The sequence below is a fragment of the Callorhinus ursinus genome, unplaced genomic scaffold (genome assembly GCF_003265705.2).
Source record: "Callorhinus ursinus isolate GAN/ISIS: 27379988/994484 unplaced genomic scaffold, GSC_fseal_2.0 scaffold6, whole genome shotgun sequence".
NCBI lineage: Eukaryota > Metazoa > Chordata > Mammalia > Carnivora > Otariidae > Callorhinus > Callorhinus ursinus.
In genome coordinates, this window is record NW_027397068.1 from 71391776 (window position 1) to 71408666 (window position 16891).

The 16891-nt window shown below is 44.0% G+C and overlaps 1 protein-coding gene across 6 annotated transcripts in view; it reads left to right on the top strand.

Moving 5' to 3' along the window:
* The first annotated feature begins 1679 nt into the window (after positions 1 to 1679).
* The window catches only part of TULP4 (TUB like protein 4), a 228948-nt gene continuing 213736 nt past the window's right edge, over positions 1680 to 16891 (top strand). For 4 of the 6 annotated variants that reach the window (XM_025866390.2, XM_025866393.2, XM_073894169.1 and 1 more), the window contains exon 1: positions 1680 to 1818. The gene's annotated coding sequence lies outside the window, so the exon portion shown is untranslated. Of the gene's footprint in view, positions 1819 to 15384; positions 15567 to 16891 lie in introns of all 6 variants that reach the window. The other 2 variants (XM_073894164.1, XM_073894166.1) reach the window with 2 other exon arrangements.

The following is a 16891-nucleotide window of genomic DNA, read 5'->3' on the forward strand; positions in this document are numbered from 1 at the left end:
CTTTCTTTCTTTCTTTTTTTTTTTTTTTTTAAAGATTTTATTTATTTATTTTACAGAGAGACAGACCACAAGCAGGGGGAGCAGCAGGCTCCCCACTGAGCAGGGAGCCAGATGCTGGGCTTGATCCCAGGACCCTGACATCATGAGCTGAGCCAAAGCAGATACTTAACGACTGAGCCAGCCAGGCGTCCCTACAACTTTATTTCTTAAAGCTTTCAAAATTAATTTTAGGGATGCTTATAAAATATTATCAAATAATGCTGATATAAATACTTCTATTAAGTGTTTTATATTATGTGCATACATGCAGGAGGCAAATATTGTCATTTAAAAAGTTACCTTTTATAAAATTAAAAGAAGTCTAAGTAGCACTTTCCAACATTTGCGAAATCATAGGCATGGAATTTCAGGATTTAAGGACGCCTTGTCCAACCCCCCCCCCCTTTTTCCTGACAATCAGAAATTCACAGAAATGGGAATTCTTAAATCTGAAGCTGATTTAAAAACTTGGCAAATAGGCAAAATAGAAAAAAGTGCAGAACCCATGCAAAGAGTGGCTGCTATACTTAACTACATAGGGCATTTATGCTTTCAGCAAGAAAGGATGATCTTTTTTTTAATTAATTTTTTTAAGTAGGCTCCAAACCCAACCCAGCCTGGAGCCCAACACGGGGCTTGAACTATGGACGCTGAGATCAAGACCTGAGCTGAGATCAAGTGTCGCAGGTTTAACCGACTGAGCCACCCAGGCGCCCCTGATCTTGTCTATTTTTTTTTAAGTGCACATATGTGAATAATCACACAATCAGCGATGGTATTTCTTTGTACATGACGGAAAATGAAGGACGGATGCACAGTTTCCCTTCCAAGCAGGACATCAATTTAATAAAGGAGGAAAACTGTGAATTCTTTTTCTTTGACGTTAAAGCGACGCTCTCTGGTCTTTTCTCTATCAGACCAACTGAAAAAGATTCTGAGGTCTGAGATCACCATCAGAGACACTTGAATCTGTCTTCGTGGGAAGCTACCCTGGTTCATAGCACAAGCAAATCTGTGCTTTCTAAGTGGCTTATCAACTTAAGACAAAATGTGATGTCCACTTCCGGCTCAAATGAAGTTAGGCCAGCGCACACATCATTACATTACCCGGTGGCAAGGATTTCTCAAGTTGGGGTGGGTTCAGACTGGACTACTTTAATCCTTTTCGTTGTTGTTAAGAGGCTGTGAAGTAGCCCTGCAAGGCGAGGACTGCGAGATGTGCGTGTGCACGCGCGAGTGCTGGTGTGTGCCCGTGTGAGTGCGCGCGCTTGTGAGAGCCGGTGTGTGCTCGTGTGCATGTGTGCACGCGTGAGTGTGTGCTCGAGTGAGCGTGCAGGGGCCGGCGGGTCTGTGGAGTTCGGGGTTTCGTGAATGGGAGCAGGTGGCCAGCCGGGCGGCGGCTCGGGCGGGGACAGAGCGCCAGGTGAGGGGGGCGCGGTGCGTGGGAGGCGGGGTGGCCCAGCCCGACCGGGGGCGGGCGTCAACCGCCGGGGCGCGGGTCTCCCGCGCGCCAGGGCTCGAGGCCGGCCGGGGAGGCGCCTGCCAGCCGCGCCGGGTCACGTGGCGCGGTCACGTGGCGCGGAGCCGGGCCCAACGGCGGCGGCGGCGGCCGAGGGAGGCGGAGACTCGGCCGAGACGCGGCGGGGGGGGGGGGCGGTTGGCAGGCGGCGGTTGGCAGGCGGCGGCGGCGGCGGCGGCGGCGGCGGCGGCGCGGGGTTGCTGGAGGCGGAGGCGGAGAGGCGCGGAGGAGCGCGGGGCCGCCGCCACGGGCGCTAGGAGGTGAGGCGGGAGCGGCGCCGCTGTCACGGGCGTCCGGGGCCGGGCGCTGCCGCCCTCCCGGGCGGGGAGGCGGCGGGCCCCAGCGCCTCCCGGAGCGCCCTCCCGAGCCCGGCCGGGCGCCCGTCCCTCGAGGTGGGCGCCCGGCCCCCGGCCGCCGGCTCCGGCCAGGCCCCTGTGCACGCGCGGGAGGGGGGCGCGCCGGGCGGCGCCGGGCCGGGAGGGCAGCAGCGCCCCGGCTCGGCGGGAGGGCCGGTCCCCGGGCGTGGGGGGGCGGCGGGCGGGCCGCCCTGGGTGGGCTCTCCCGAGGGCGCGGTGGGAGAGGGTGGCGGACACCGGGCTCCGGGCGGCGCTGGCTGCTGTTTTGCTGTTTGAGCCTTTTGTTTCAGCGTACAAGAAAATGGGGCGAAATAGAGCTTGGTGTGCGTGTGTGTGTGTAAATCGGGAGGCGTTTGGCTTGGAGCCATTTTTTTTTTCTTAATTGTGGAGAGAGAAAATCCCTTAAAACGGTTTCCCCAGGGAGACGGGGCTGTGCTCCTCCTCTTCCTCCCCAACGCCTGGATGGAGTGGATTTCCCTCCCTGCCTCTGCCCACCTTCTCGTCCTCCAGTCTGTCTCCCTCCCTCCTTCCCCTTCCTTCCCGCCCCACCTCGGTGAAACCCCCGAGCGAGCGGGGTGTCTGCAAAGCGGCCCGGTCACCTGTCGTCGCAGCTGCAGGAAAATGCTGGCGCTTCTGCTGTCTTGGTCTGTGCTTTTTCCTCCGGCAAATCACGGAGATTCCGCTCAGAATACCCACCCTTCCCTCTCTTCCCTGCGCTTAAAAACAAAGTGCATGATGCCGGTTCTGAAGTTTGACCCGCTCGGGCAATTAGCAGGGAGAGGTGTCTACTTTTTCCTGTCACACCGCTTCAAGGTTGGAAAGGTGAGGGCCGTTTAGCTTTGTGGAAGGAAATGAGGGTGACACAGTCCTACCGGGGGTGGATGTGACTTACCTGCTAAATTGCTGTGGTGATCAGAAAGTCTTCTAACACTTCTCTTCTTGGGGACAGTCAGCTTCCCTTGCAGGGAGCTGTTTCCTGGATTTCTGTGTTTGGGGGCTCTCCTGTTTGTATTTTGCAGTTCATCTGTGCCTTAAGGACGCCCAGCAGGCAGATTTTTGAGAAAGCATAGGGAAAAATCATTTCTAAGGTTTTGAAGAATGTAAAAATTTATCTTTGCAGGCGTCCCTTTCTTTCTGCTGCTCTGTGTCTTGGGTTTCCCTCTCATGTTAGCTGGAGTTTCGTTCTTGCCCTCAAGGCCACTGGGTACGATGCTGTGGTCCTGGAGAGTGCTCATCCACAGGCCCGACAGCATCAGATAGCTGGGGTTTGAGGTTGTGAGGGGTGTGTAGTGACAGGGCACCTTGCACAGAGCCACACTGCAATCCAGAGAGCGGCCGCCCAGCCTCCTGGCTGCCTGGTGGGGCATTTTGGAAGCTGATCTCAGCGTTGTGCAACCATAGCCACATTCAGACTGGGAGCACCTGAGGCGTCCCCCTTGTGTCTTGATAGTTTACTGTTGTGGAAATGAGTATGCGATTACATTGTGAAAAGCCAATCTAGTGTTTAGTTCCTCAATTTAAAGAATAATAATTTATAGGAAAGAGTTGAAGATGGGAATTTTCTTTAAGAATTTTAAGTGCTCTATTTTAGTAAGGGCCATGAAAGTAGCAGGATCTTCATGTGATAGGAGAGGTGGTTGACCTCTAGAGTTAGAAGTATGTAGACCTGAGTTAGAGGGAGTCATGTGGGGAAAATTTTGAACACAGTGGAGCTTTCAGGCAGGGGACAAGAGTAGAAAGCCAGCATTGCTTCCTGTGCCTGAGAAATAATAATAATGGGTTTTCTACTGTATGCTTTAAAATTGACCTCATTTAGAAAGGATGTGTGTATCCTATTGAACTTTGTTTGCATATGGAGCTGTTAAGTGTGGCAGTTTGGTTATTAACACATTTTTTTCCACCAAAACTCTGAATTGAAAAAAAAAAACAAAACTCTTTGACCTATAAAAAGATCCGTGGTACATGAAACTTGTTTCAGCCTTAATGCCCGAGATCCCAAGTAATGGAAGACTGGTAAAGACACAGCAGCCTTCCTTCTGGTGCAGTGTCCGCCTTCTCACTAGCTAGTGTACCGGACAGAACGCGAAGCCCAGGTGTACTTTTTGGTTTTACTGCGGATTCACCGAGTCCTGGAAATCAGGGATGTTTACTGAGTGCCTGTCATGTGCATGGCGAAGCTAGGACATTATTCTTCAACTGTTCTGCTGCATTTACAGTATCAATTGCAGTGTCCCTCCTGTTCTTTTCTGTGTGTGGAGAATGACTGAAGTTAAGATTGAGTGGGCCAGCAATGCATGTGATTCATAAAAATTCATTAAAAATTGAGTAAAACTTGTTACGAAATACTTTGATTTAGTTATTGCATTGGCTCCTATTTGGGTCTGTGAAGTGTTTTCAGTATTACCTTACTGAAATTGTTCACTTGCCCTTAGACTGCTGAGATACCAGGGAATATGTAATTAAATGTAAAATTTCTTTGACTTTCGCTGGGATAATGTAAGTTCATTTACTAAATTTTAACATACCAAACATACTATTTTTTCTGTGGCAAAATATGTATATGGAATTTATCATTTTGGGACACCTGGGTGGCTCATTCGGTAACAAGTGTCTGCCTTCGGCTCGGGTCATGATCCCAGGGTCCTGGGATCGAGCCCCACATCGGGCTCCCTGCTGAAGGCAGGGCTTCTCCCTCTGCCTTCGTTCTCCCTGCTTATGTTTTCTCTCTCTCTGACAAATAAATAAAATCTTAAAAAAAAAAGAAATTTATCATTTTAACAGTTCGGTGGCATTGGTACATTCCCATTGCTGTGCAGCCATCACCACCATCCATGGCCAGAACTTTTCATCTTCCTGAAACCTTGTATACCTATTAAACAGTAACTTCTCATTCCCTCCTCTCTTGGCCCCTGGCAGTCAGCCTTCCACTTTCTCTCTCCATGAGTTTGACTACTTTGGGCCGCTTGGATAAATGCAGTCAAACAGTATTCGGCCTTTGTGACTGGCTTACTTCACTTAGCATGTCTTCAGGGTTCATCCATGTTGTACCGTGTGTCAGAATTTCCATCCCTTTTAAGGCTGATAAATAAATGTTCCAATGTTCCATTAGTATATGTATGTGCCACATACGTATGTGTATACCACATTTTGTTTAGAAACCTTTTAAATCTTATACTGAATGTTAATAATCATGGCAACCTCATGATCATCGGAAACTCTCACTGGGGATTGTAGATACCTGTGTTAAAATAGGAAAATTAGTTATTTAGTGCATAGTACGTTTAAAAAATATAGGATCCATAGGGACTCCCTAAAGCTAATATGTATGGTATGTCCTTGCTGGGTCCTGTCATTTCCTTTGCATGTGGATTGTGACATAGGGTACACCTTTTTGAAATTTGCGTGTGATGCAGATGATGTTTTTATTTCCTAGCTAATGTTATAATGGTGGTATGGTGGTATATTTTGCTGTATGGAAGAATATATAGGGTTCACCCTGAGGGATAGATTGTATAGGAAGGGTGGGGAAAATGTTTATTTCCCTTTATTTACCACTTTCCAAAATCATGTATTATTTCCCTAGCATCCTCCATTGGTGACAGTTGAGTGTTTCTCTCTCTCTCTTTTTTTGGAGTTATCTTTATGAACACCTCTATTATAGCATTTATGATGCATTTCAGTCCATTTCAGTTAGTTTCCTTTTGATGCTCAAATTGCCCTATCTTTGTGACTAAGGCTTAGTCAGGTTGGCTCCAAATCCTTATGACATGCCTACAGTAATGTATAGTAGCTTCTTTGCTTTCTGCTATGATGAGATATTCCAGGCTCATCTTGTACCCTTCCTATTCCAGATTTGAAATCGGAACAGACCATTTTCAAAGGAAAAAAAAAAAGGAAAAATAAATGACCAATAAACATATTAAAATATGCAATTTCACTAGTAATTAAAAAAATGAAATTAAAAGCAATGATAAGATGCCATTTGTTAGGAACAGAATGTGTCCTCCCCAAATTCATATGTTGAAGCCCTAACCTGCAGTGTAATGGTATTTGGAGATGCTGCCTTTGAGAAGTAGTTAGGGTTAGGTGAGGTCATAAGGGTGGAACTCTCATGATAGGATTAGTGCCCTTGTAAGAAGAGACACCAGAGAGCTTGGTGCCCCCATCCCAGTCATGTCCAAAGAAGAGGTCATGTGAGCACACGGCGAGATGGCAGCCACCTCCAAACCAAAGGAGAGGCCTCAAGAATGAAGCCTACCTTGCTGGCATTTAAATCTTGGACTTCCAGCTCTCAGAACTGTGTGAAATAAATTTCTGTTGTTGGGCGCCTGGGTGGCTCAGATGGTTAAGCGTCTGCCTTTGGCTCAGGTCATGATCCCAGGGTCCTGGGATCGAGTCCCACATCGGGCTCCCTGCTCCTTGGGAGCCTGCTTCTCCCTCTGCTTCTCTCTCTCTCTCTCTCTCCTCCTCTGTCTCTCATGAATAAATAAATAAAATCTTTAAAAAAAGAATAAATAAATAAATTTCTGTTGTTTAAGCCAACCAGTCTATGGTATTTTGTTATGACAGCCTGAGCCACCTAAGACACCATTTTTAATATATTAGCAATATATTTTTTAAAAATTTTGTTTATTTGAGAGAGAGAGAGAGTGTGTGAGCATGAGTTGGGGGGAAGGGCAGAGGGAGAGGGAGAAGCAGGCCCCCTGCTGAGCAGGGACTCCATCCCAGGACCCAGGGATCATGGCCTGAGCCAAAGGCAGATGCTTAAACAGCTGAACCACCCAGGTGCCCCTGTAGTGGCAATATTATTCATACTCAACTTACACCTTACTAGGTGTGATATGATTTGGTAAAGCATAATATATGTAAAGTATTATATTATTAAGATTCTTTTGTAACTTCTCTTGGTAGTCTTAATATTTGGGCATCTCTCAGTTTGGAAGAGGAATAGGCGGATAGTAAGTTCCAGCGCTGGTGAAGTTGAAGGGAAATGTGTACTTTGTTCTAGCAGAGATGTAAATTGATGCACTTGTTCTAAATAGCTGGTATTACGTATCAAAATGGAAAACTTGCATAGCTTTTAATCCAGCAAGTTCATATTTAGGAATTTATCCTAAAGAACTATGTAATGCAAAGATATATATATATAGTAAAGAACTACTGAATATATGCAATTATATAGTAAATAACTGAGTAAGGAATTGATTAAATAGATTATGGTACTTTGGTTCCATGAAGCCATTGAAAATAATGATACGGATCTATACTATTTCTAGTCTGGAAAGATGCCTACGATATATTATTGATTTAAAAAGGCAGGTTACAGAACTGTAAATGTAGCACTTTCATAAAATATAGGCATAGAAAATGCTGAACAACTAGGCTTTGGATGCCAAGAACCAGACCTGTGAGGACCTAGGCTTTGGGAACCACCTAACGGATGGTCTGTTTGGTCGCCATGTCTCAGAGGCTGCACCAACTGGTTTCATTCTTGTGTAATAAGATTCAGTTTTCCTGGAGAAAGGGACTATAATTGGCCTAGTTTGGGTAATTTGCTCTGTGTGTGTGTATGTGTGTGTATGTATGTGTGTGATTGTTCACAGTTGTTTCACAAAGACCTTATGGAATGCAGGAGGAGTCACAAGGAGAGTTGGGGTGCTTTTATCTAAAGAAAGGAGAAGACATTCTAGGAAGACAGGAGATAAATGCCACTACATATTTATTTAAAATTAAATACAGTCTTTGCTGAAAAATGTTGAAGTAATTACCACATCTCCATAAATTACTGCAAACTGATAAGGTTGGTCTTTCTTTTGCCTTTACCATCCCATTTTGGCATGATAGGACTTACACCAGTGGGTCAGTTCTATCTGGTTTCTTGCTTTCATAGAAAACTGGGTTGAAATAAAAATTTTGGGTTATTTATGGGTTTTAAAAGTTATGCTGTTTTTCCCTTTAAATTTGATTAATTCAGGACCAAATATATTTCTCTGATGTCAGTTGAGTAGGAATAGAAGTCTTGCACTTGTGTGCTGTCAATGATACCCACCTTGAAAGAGAATTTTAAGAATAGAGATGAAAAATAGTATTTATGGGCATCCTCCGATAGTAATGGTGTAGTAGTTGTAGAGAGTATCGAATTATTCTCTAGGTGTGCAGAGGTGCTGTGCAGATAATATAGACTTATTTGAACAATTTTCTCACTGTTGGTTTTTTTTTTTTTAAAGGTTTTGTTTATTTATTTGACAGAGAGAGACACAGCGAGAGAGGGAACACAAGCAGAGGGAGTGGGAGAGGGAGAAGCAGGCTTCCCCGCGGAGCGGGGAGCCCGATGCGGGGCTCGATCCCAGGACCCTGGGATAATGACCTGAGCTGAAGGCAGATGCTTAACTGAGCCACCCAGGCACCCCTCACTGTTAGTTATTTTTAATCAAAAGCACAATTAGAGTCAATATGGGTGTGAAAGAGCTCTGAGAAAGATAGCACACACTACAATTTAAGATATTAATTTCTTACTTTTGAAAAATGAAAGACTTAATTTAGACCTTAATGGATGTGAAAGGGTTTGGAAATGCATAGTATAAGGTGTTCTGTTGTTAGTTATTTCTGCTCTCTTTTTGGTAGTCTTGACACGTAGGTATCTCTTCCCAGCTTGGAATGGGCAGAGTGAGAGCCACAGGTTTAAAGTTTTTGTTGTTTTGGTTTTTTTCATGTCTAGTTAAGGCTAAGTAGTTGGCCTTTTTTTTTTTTTTTTTTTTGGTTTTATTTATTTATCAGAGAGAGAGAGAGAAGGAGCAAGGGGAGGGGCAAAAGGAGGGAGAAGCAAACTCGCCGCTGAGTAGGGAGCCCGATATGGGGCTAGATCCTGGGACTCCGGGATCATGACCTGAGCGGAAGGCAGTTGCTTAACCAACTGAGCTACCCAGGCATCCCAGAAGTTGGCCTTTTTAACCTTTTTTTTTTTTTTTTAAGATTTTAAGTAATCTCTACACCCAGTGTGGGGCTCAAACTCACAACTCCGAGATCAAGAGTCCCATGCTCTACGGACTGAACCAACCAGGTGCCCCGAAGTTGGCCTTTTTATTGAATAATTTTTATGACAAAAGTCTCCACCTTTACTTTTAAGTCTCAGCTGTTGATCCAGCTAATTACTGGTTGGAACATTGGGTTTTGAAGGCTCTTTTGTATCTACTTTCAAAAACTTTTCCTCAATGTTTTCAAATTCCACTTCAATGTTATAGACAGATGTCACTGAGCTCTTTCATCCTGCCGAATGTCTCCTTTACCAGTTTCTTGCAAATGACAAAGGGACGATTAGTTTAAACTTCTGAGGCAGTTACTCCTGATTTGTGTGAGTATAATTTTCAGCGCAATCAGGAGTCCTGTGTAGAAAACCCTTTCAGTACCACCTTTGTTGTTCCCTACATTGTTTTCCTTCATACTCGGCTATTAAGAGTATATGTTACCTCCCCGGGGAAACACATGACGTTGTTACTTAGCATCGTGACTAAATAGTAGTGTCAGAGGTCCTCCGTGAGCAGCAGGCTGAGCTGTTAGTCCTGGGACCGGTCTCGTATTCCTGAAAAGTTGATCAGTGGTGATGTTACCATATGCTGAGAATATGCAGGATTATCTTTGTGCATAATCTGCTTCTTAAGCTTCAGACAACCCGCTTAGCCATAAAACCAGATGGATAGATTCAGCTCCAGCGGTTAGAATATCAAAACATGCATCATAAGAAGTTAGGCTTATGCTGTGAATGAAAACCCTGGTCAACCAAAGCTGACATTTTAGGCAGCCAGACTTACTGTTGTGAATTGTTAAATAATCAGAAAATTTAACTGTGTACAACATTTGTCAAATTAGAGAGGAATGCCTTCAAAAATGATACCCATGTTTAATTCAGAGGAATAGGTTGAAGGACGTTGAATCATGGGCATAGCCAGGTAGATGAATGTTGTTTGAGCTCCGGTCACTGAATTTTTCCAGCCCTTACAAATAGTTTGAATCTTTTTCATTTTTCTTGTCATCTTTTCCTGTGAAATGAGAAATCCCGTCCTGAGTTCCCTCTGTAGGAAGTTAACTTTTCTGGACTAATTTTCTGATATCTGAATAAAAAATTCTGTAATAATTTGAAATGCTTGGATAAAAACACAATTCTTGGCAAAGCTACCTCACAGTTTGCTTATCTTATTCATCAGTAGTAATTTTAAATACTGTGACAGAGGTGAGAAGGCAAGTAGCATATGCATATTGTTTTGTCTCCTTACCCAGCTCTGATTCTGAGAGACTTGGGAATAAATTAAATATAGGATTGGGGTGCTGCCCAGAATCTATCTGGTAGAGCTGACTAGAGCATCAGTTCCCAGCCTTTTTGGATTTATGGCACCGTATTTGCGTTTGATTCTGCATCTCCCTCCACCTCACCGTTGTAATGGCTGTGGCAGCCAGGACGGTGTTATCAGGGGAGAGCACAGTGCTGATGCATGCAGTCCGCAAATTCTCACCACAATTCAGTTTTCTCTAATTATGTCAGCCTTTAATTTTAACTAATCACTGCCAATAACAAGCCTCACAATTTCACTGCTCTATGAAATAGATTTAAGTTTTTCATCAGTTAAAATTAATGTTTTTTAAAAATTTTGTGGTACAATATAGTGAGTAGTATTTGTATCTTATGTGTATTTATGTGCTGCAGGAAATGTGCTAGAGAAACATTAAGTACCATTGTAGGTCCTCCTTAGGCTAAAAGTGCAGAGGCATATATAGAAGCAAGAGTGTTTAGAAGGTGCTTTGAAATCGGCTTTCTATGAGTTAGTAAGTCTACTGCAAATAAATAGAGAAGTCTCAAGGTTGATCGTATGGTTCAGAAATGGTGTATCTTTTTTAATTCTGAGAGCCGGGGATGTCACACTGAGTTCCCTTTCTTAGCTTTCTGTGTGTTGCGTGTAACTGTGGTCTCCTCAGCTGACTAATGGTCATAGCAATGCAATCTCTTTGGCTGTCCTTCACCCATGTTCAGATGGTGAAGTTGCCTTTCACATGACACAGAAAGGTGCATGTGCTTGATTTGGGGAACTCAGTTTGTTTCTCTGGGACTACTGTACTTCTTTCGAGATGTCCCAACATATGTGTCATTTATATGAAGTCAGAGTGAGAATATTAAGAATATAAGACAGCCAGAACTTTTTGTGGGAGATAGGGTAAGCGCTGTCATGTGAAAAATGCTCATAATCTGTGGAGGTCAGTTTAAAGCCAGTTACTTCAACTTTTAAATTTTATTTTGTTATTATCAAACCTTTTACTGGATTGTTAATGACTAGCAAAATTGGTTTGAGTTGAACCTCCTTTGATGCTAATTAGTGGTAAAGTGGACCCAAGGTGAAATGTCTGGAGAAGGAGGCATGCTAGGAAGACTGGACTTATTCACAAATTAGATCATGAATGAGCTTCCAGAAGTTAGGATTTGGTTTAACCCCTTTCTCTTCATTTTGTGTCTACCTGGTCTTAAGTATTGTTACCACATACTATGATTTTGAGAAGTGAACTATCTCGTAGTGTGGGAAACTCCATGCAAGTAGGGTATTAGAGATCTGCCTGGGGGTATTGGGTGAAGATAGTCAATCAATTGGGATGCAGACTTTTAACCACTGAATTTTTAGTTCACTGTTTTTAATCATGGTCACGCACTTTTCTGTGTGAAAAATATTTTGTTTCTTGGCCTCTGTATTTTATATGTGGAACTTCAGTGTTGCATGAGATTTATAACTTTCTGCTTACTTAATTTTTAATATGATATTACGGCTAATATTCTTAATCTCACTCTGACTTAATATAAATGATATGTATGTTGGGACATCTCGAAAGAAGTACAGTAGTCCTCCCTTATCCACGGTTTTGCCTTTGGTGGTTTCAGTTACCCACTGTCAACTGCAGTCTGGAAATAGATGATCCTCCTCCTGATGTAGCACCAGAAGGTCCCTGGTAGCCTGAAGCTCTGCTACAGTGCGTGCATCCTTTACGTTATCACGTGGGCATTGTGTCATCTCACACCGTCACGGCAGGTCGGGGGAGAATAGTACAAGGTATTTCCAGAGAGAGGAAGAGAGACATAACTTTTGTTAGAGTATATTGTCATAATTGTTCTATTTTACTCTTATTGTTTATTTCTTACTGGGCTCAATTTATAAATTAAACTTTATCACAGGTAAGTACATACGGGAAAAAACATAACATAAATAGGGTTCAGAACTATTTGCGGTTTCAGGCATCCACTGGGGGTGTTGGAGTGTATCCCTGAGAATATATATCTCTCTATATATTCTCTCTTCCAATTCTCAGGCCCCTTCTAAATTTAAAAACAGAAAAAACAACCAGTAAATTACTAAGATAGGTTGGTTTGAATATAAACTTCTGAGTTAGATTTAAATGGATATTTTTTAAAGAGAGAAATGTTGGGGGGTTGGTGTGGAAGGGCAGAGGGAGAGGAGGAGAGAATCCTAAGCAGGCTCTGGAGCCCGATGCGGGCTCAGTCCCACAACCCGGAGCTCATGACCTGGGCTGTAATCAAGAGTCAGATATTCAGCCGACCGAGCTACCCAGTGCCCCTACATGTAACGGTATTTTATTTAAAGAGAATGCTTTTTCTTTGATTGTGACTCTCTCTAGAAATTCAAGTAAATGGGGCTCTAAGTGGGAGAGGACTGCTCACCTGTGGCAAAGGCTTTTCTGCTTCCTTTTTTCTGTCCACCTGATTGGCTGGTGCAGAGGTTTTGAGTCTGGTTTGCCATGTAGGTTCTTTGTACACCTTTGTTTTTGCTTAGGGTTCCCCCTTCTGGTTGTGGTTTGACCTGTTTTCACTACTGTGGGCACCATGTAGCTAAGCTTGACATAACACAGAACATAAAGAGGAAAAGAGTTTTGGATTCTAGGAGACTTTGGTTAGGACTGGTCAAATGAATTAAACAGAAGGTAGCTGCCCCTGGGGAATGCTGCACTGAAGCTCTGCTTTCTTTAGCAGAACTCCCAAGCCAGGGGGAATTAGAGCCAGTGGGTAGAATGGGAAGAAATATATGGTTTATGGAGGCTCTGAATTTGAGTTTGGATATGTCATAGATTTGAAATGTGTGTGAAAGCAGGTGCAGCAGACAGAGCACCTAGGCGTGTAGTCTTTTTTTTTTCTTCTTTAAATAAGAAATTTACTGGGGTGCCTTGGTGGCTCAGTCAGTTGGTTGAGCTTCCCACTCTTGATCTTAGCTCAGGGAATGATCTCCATGTAGGATTGAGCCCAGGGCTCCACGCTCAGCGGGGAGCCTGCTTGAGATTCTCCCTCTCCCTCTGCTCCTCCCCTCCTTGCACAGCAGGCTCTCTCTAAAATACATAAATCTTTTTATTTTTTAAAAGACTTTATTTATTTATTTGACAGAGAGAAAAAGCGAGTGAGTGCACGCACGCGCACAAGCGGGGGAGCAGCAGGCTGAGGGAGAGGGAGAAGCAGACTCCCCGCTGAACAAGGAGCCCGATGTGCAGCTCAATCTTAGAACTCTGGGATCATGACCTGAGCCAAAGGCAGACGCTTAACCGACTGAGCCACCCAGGAGCCCCTAAATAAATCTTTTTTATTTTTTTAATCTTTTTAAAAGATTTTATTTATTTGACAAAGAGAGAGAGAGGGAAAGCACAAGTAGGCAGAGAGGCAAGCAGAGGGAGAGGGAGAAGCAAGCTCCCTGCTGAGCAGGGAGCCTGATGTGGGGCTCCATCCCAGGACCCTGGGATTATGACCCGAGCCGAAGGCAGACGCTTAACAGACTGAGCCACCCAGGTACCCCTAAATAAATCTTTTTTTAAAAGTTTACTATGTTATGGATACTAACCCCTTTTCTTTTGTGTATATTTTCCCAGTTTGTTAGTTGCCTTTCAACTCTTAATCTGTTCATGACATATTGTGATGTATAAAAGTGTAAGTTTTCTACGTATTCAAGTCTTCCAGTCTTTTTTCCACGTTTTGACTTTGGTGGTTTGCTTAGAAAGTTTTCCATGGATTATTATTTTTTTCTCTTTTTTAAGCAGACAAGTATTTAAAACTTTTTAAAATAAGGTTTTGTTTTGGAATAATTTTGGATTTACAGAAAAGGTACAGAGATAGTACAGAGTTCCTATATGCCTTTCCCCCAGCTTCCTCTAATGTCAATATCCTATGTAACTACAGAACATTTGTGCAGCATACTTGTGCATCATTATTAACTAACCTTTAACTTCTTTTAGATTTCATCAGTTTTTTCACCAATGTCCTCCTAGGGCAGTATGTTGTATTAAAATGGGGTGGGTTTTAGAGAGGCAGGCCCTGAATGGCAACATGCTTCAGAGAGTAGCTGTGCTCACAGCACGTTTGTGTCGGATTTTTACAGTCCTTTCCCTCATACATGGGATTTAGATGGAGAGTATCCTTGATTCCTGGTCTTGTGAGACACATCTGCCCTGAGGGAGCACACGTCCTGGCCGTGGCACTGTTGCACATGTGCGGGACCGCATGGAACTTGGGCCTAGAGACGCCTCTCAGATCGTCCACACTGACGGTGCTGCTTCCCTTTTCCTTTCCTGGTAACTCCCTAAGCTGTCTTTGCTCCCACACTGTTACCTCATTCTTCTTTTGCCTGGACCAGAGTGGAAAATCATGATATGTTGTTGATTTTTAACTCTAGGAGAGAAAGGCACCCTTACTGTGAGGAAGTTTTTTATGTTCTAGACATCAAGGTAAACCCAGAATATCACTACTTTCAGCCTTCCGAACCTTGGTGCTAGATATGACTGGTCTTCTGACTTTACCGCCTAGATGAAGTGTGTTGTACCTAATGGGAAAAATGTGGTTGACACAGATCAGATAAATTCATGTCTTACTCCTTAGAAAGGTTTAAAAATCTCTGTGGCTTCTTTGCCCGTCTCTACCCTGGCCTTAAGTGGAGACAGATGAACAGAAGAGGTGGAGCGGGCAGGCCGGGGATTAGGTGGAACAGAAACCATGTTGGGTGGCTTCAAGCCCACACTGCTTGATAAAAATAGCATTAACAGGGAGGCCTTAGATGCCTTTGCACGTACTGTCTATAGGCTTCGCAGCTCAAGTATGTTAATGTGAGTTGGGCTGAATTTTTTTTTTTAAGATTTTATTTATTTATTTGATAGATAGCAAGAGCAGGAACACAAGCAGGTGAAGTGGGAGAGGGAGAAGCAGGCTTCCCGCTGAGCGGGGAGCCCAATGTGGGGCTTGATCCCGGGACCCTGGGATCACGACCTGAGCTGAAGGCAGATGCTTAATGGCTGAGCCACCCAGGCGCCCCTGGGCTGAGCTTTCTCATGGGTAATGAGTAGCTTTTACTTGTGCATTCAAATCAGTCTCCCTTCTCCTACCTAAAAACACTTTTAAATTTTCTTAACCTTTTCTGACTTGGAAGACACCCCTGCTTTTCCATCTAGAAAACACTGAAAACACGATGGCTGTGCATGTTTTAGGAGGAGAGATCAGTGAAGGAGCAGGGAAGAGGACACTGGCTTTGGTTTTCTGGAGACCTGGAAGACAGCTTCTGTAGTGTTGCTCTGCTCCATCCCAACTGTTGGAATCAGTTGATGATATTGGAAAGCCTCCAATCAAGCCACAGGTAATCAATAGGAATATAATTTTTAAAGCAGAATGTCCTTTAGTAGATTGTACCTGCTTCTGTTTGACCAGATAGGGGTCAGCCTTTATTTTTTCTGGAGTTTTTCTCAGTGGTTTGTGACTTTCCATGGCCAGTAATAATTGCTTACAATATACATCACATGTAGTTTACAAAGCATTTGTCCACGTATGCCATTTTATTTGGTCTTCACGACAACGTTGTACATTATGTCAAGCACATATTTTATGAGGAAACCGAGGCCAAGGGATTTGCCTGTAGTCGTATAATTGTTAAGCAGAAGTCTTGGGGCTTGAACCAGCACCAGCTGATTAAAAGTCCTGTGTCCCTTCCTCTACCCCCTTGCTCGCCCTGTGGCCTCCCCTCCGAGCTGGTCCTGCCAGTTTTATAGATGCACTGCAGGAGAGGCTGGTGGTGGTTTTCTCTTGGCAGGCTTGGGTAATGTTGGTGACCAGAGCATATAGCCCAGATTGATAATTAGTAGACCTGTTGAGTGCATGTCTACCATCTTTTCTTTCCTTCTTCCTTCGTAATGGGATTGGGTTTTGTTTAGACCTTCTCTCTGTCCGCATGTGACTGCAGAGAAAGTGATCCATCCTCAGCACAGGGATAAATTCTGATGTATTCCAGCCCCTCATGCGGGCCCCATTTGCTGTAGGTGATTGCTGGAGGGGTAAACGAGAGACCTGCCTGGTCCTAGCCAATGAGATGTGAGGGAGGTCTGCCAGGAGTTTCTGGAAACCTTCTCAACCTTAAAATGGCAACACTAGATAGCCCTTTTTCTCCGAAAACTGTCTGGATGTGATGCCTACAACTGTTACAGTCATTTTGCTATAATCTGAACATGAAGCCGTGCATGGGAGAGGACAGAGCCAAGAAAACGGCACAGAAAACTCAGAGCCTACCACCATCCTGCTTTTGACTTGTTATGCAAAATAAATTTCCTTGTTAATTAAGGCACTTTGAATTGGGATTATTGGTTACTTATACCTAAAGACATGCTAATTTATGTAGTAGCTACCAGATGGTGGATTGCTTGCTTGCTTGATTCATTCATTCATACCATGAAGGAGATGTACAGGATATGAAGGTAGAACTTGATCTAGTCAGAAGGTCAGAAACGGCTTCCCTGAGGAAATGGCAGAGACCTTGGTGAGGGAGGTTCCTTTTCATGCTGGGCCTTGTATCCCGTGTTTAAGGATTTTGGTTTTTATTGCAAAAGCAGAACCATTGAAGGATTTAAATACATTGAAGGGTGTGGCATGAGGGCAGTGAGCTATAGTTAAGTTAAGCTGCTCCTGCTAAAG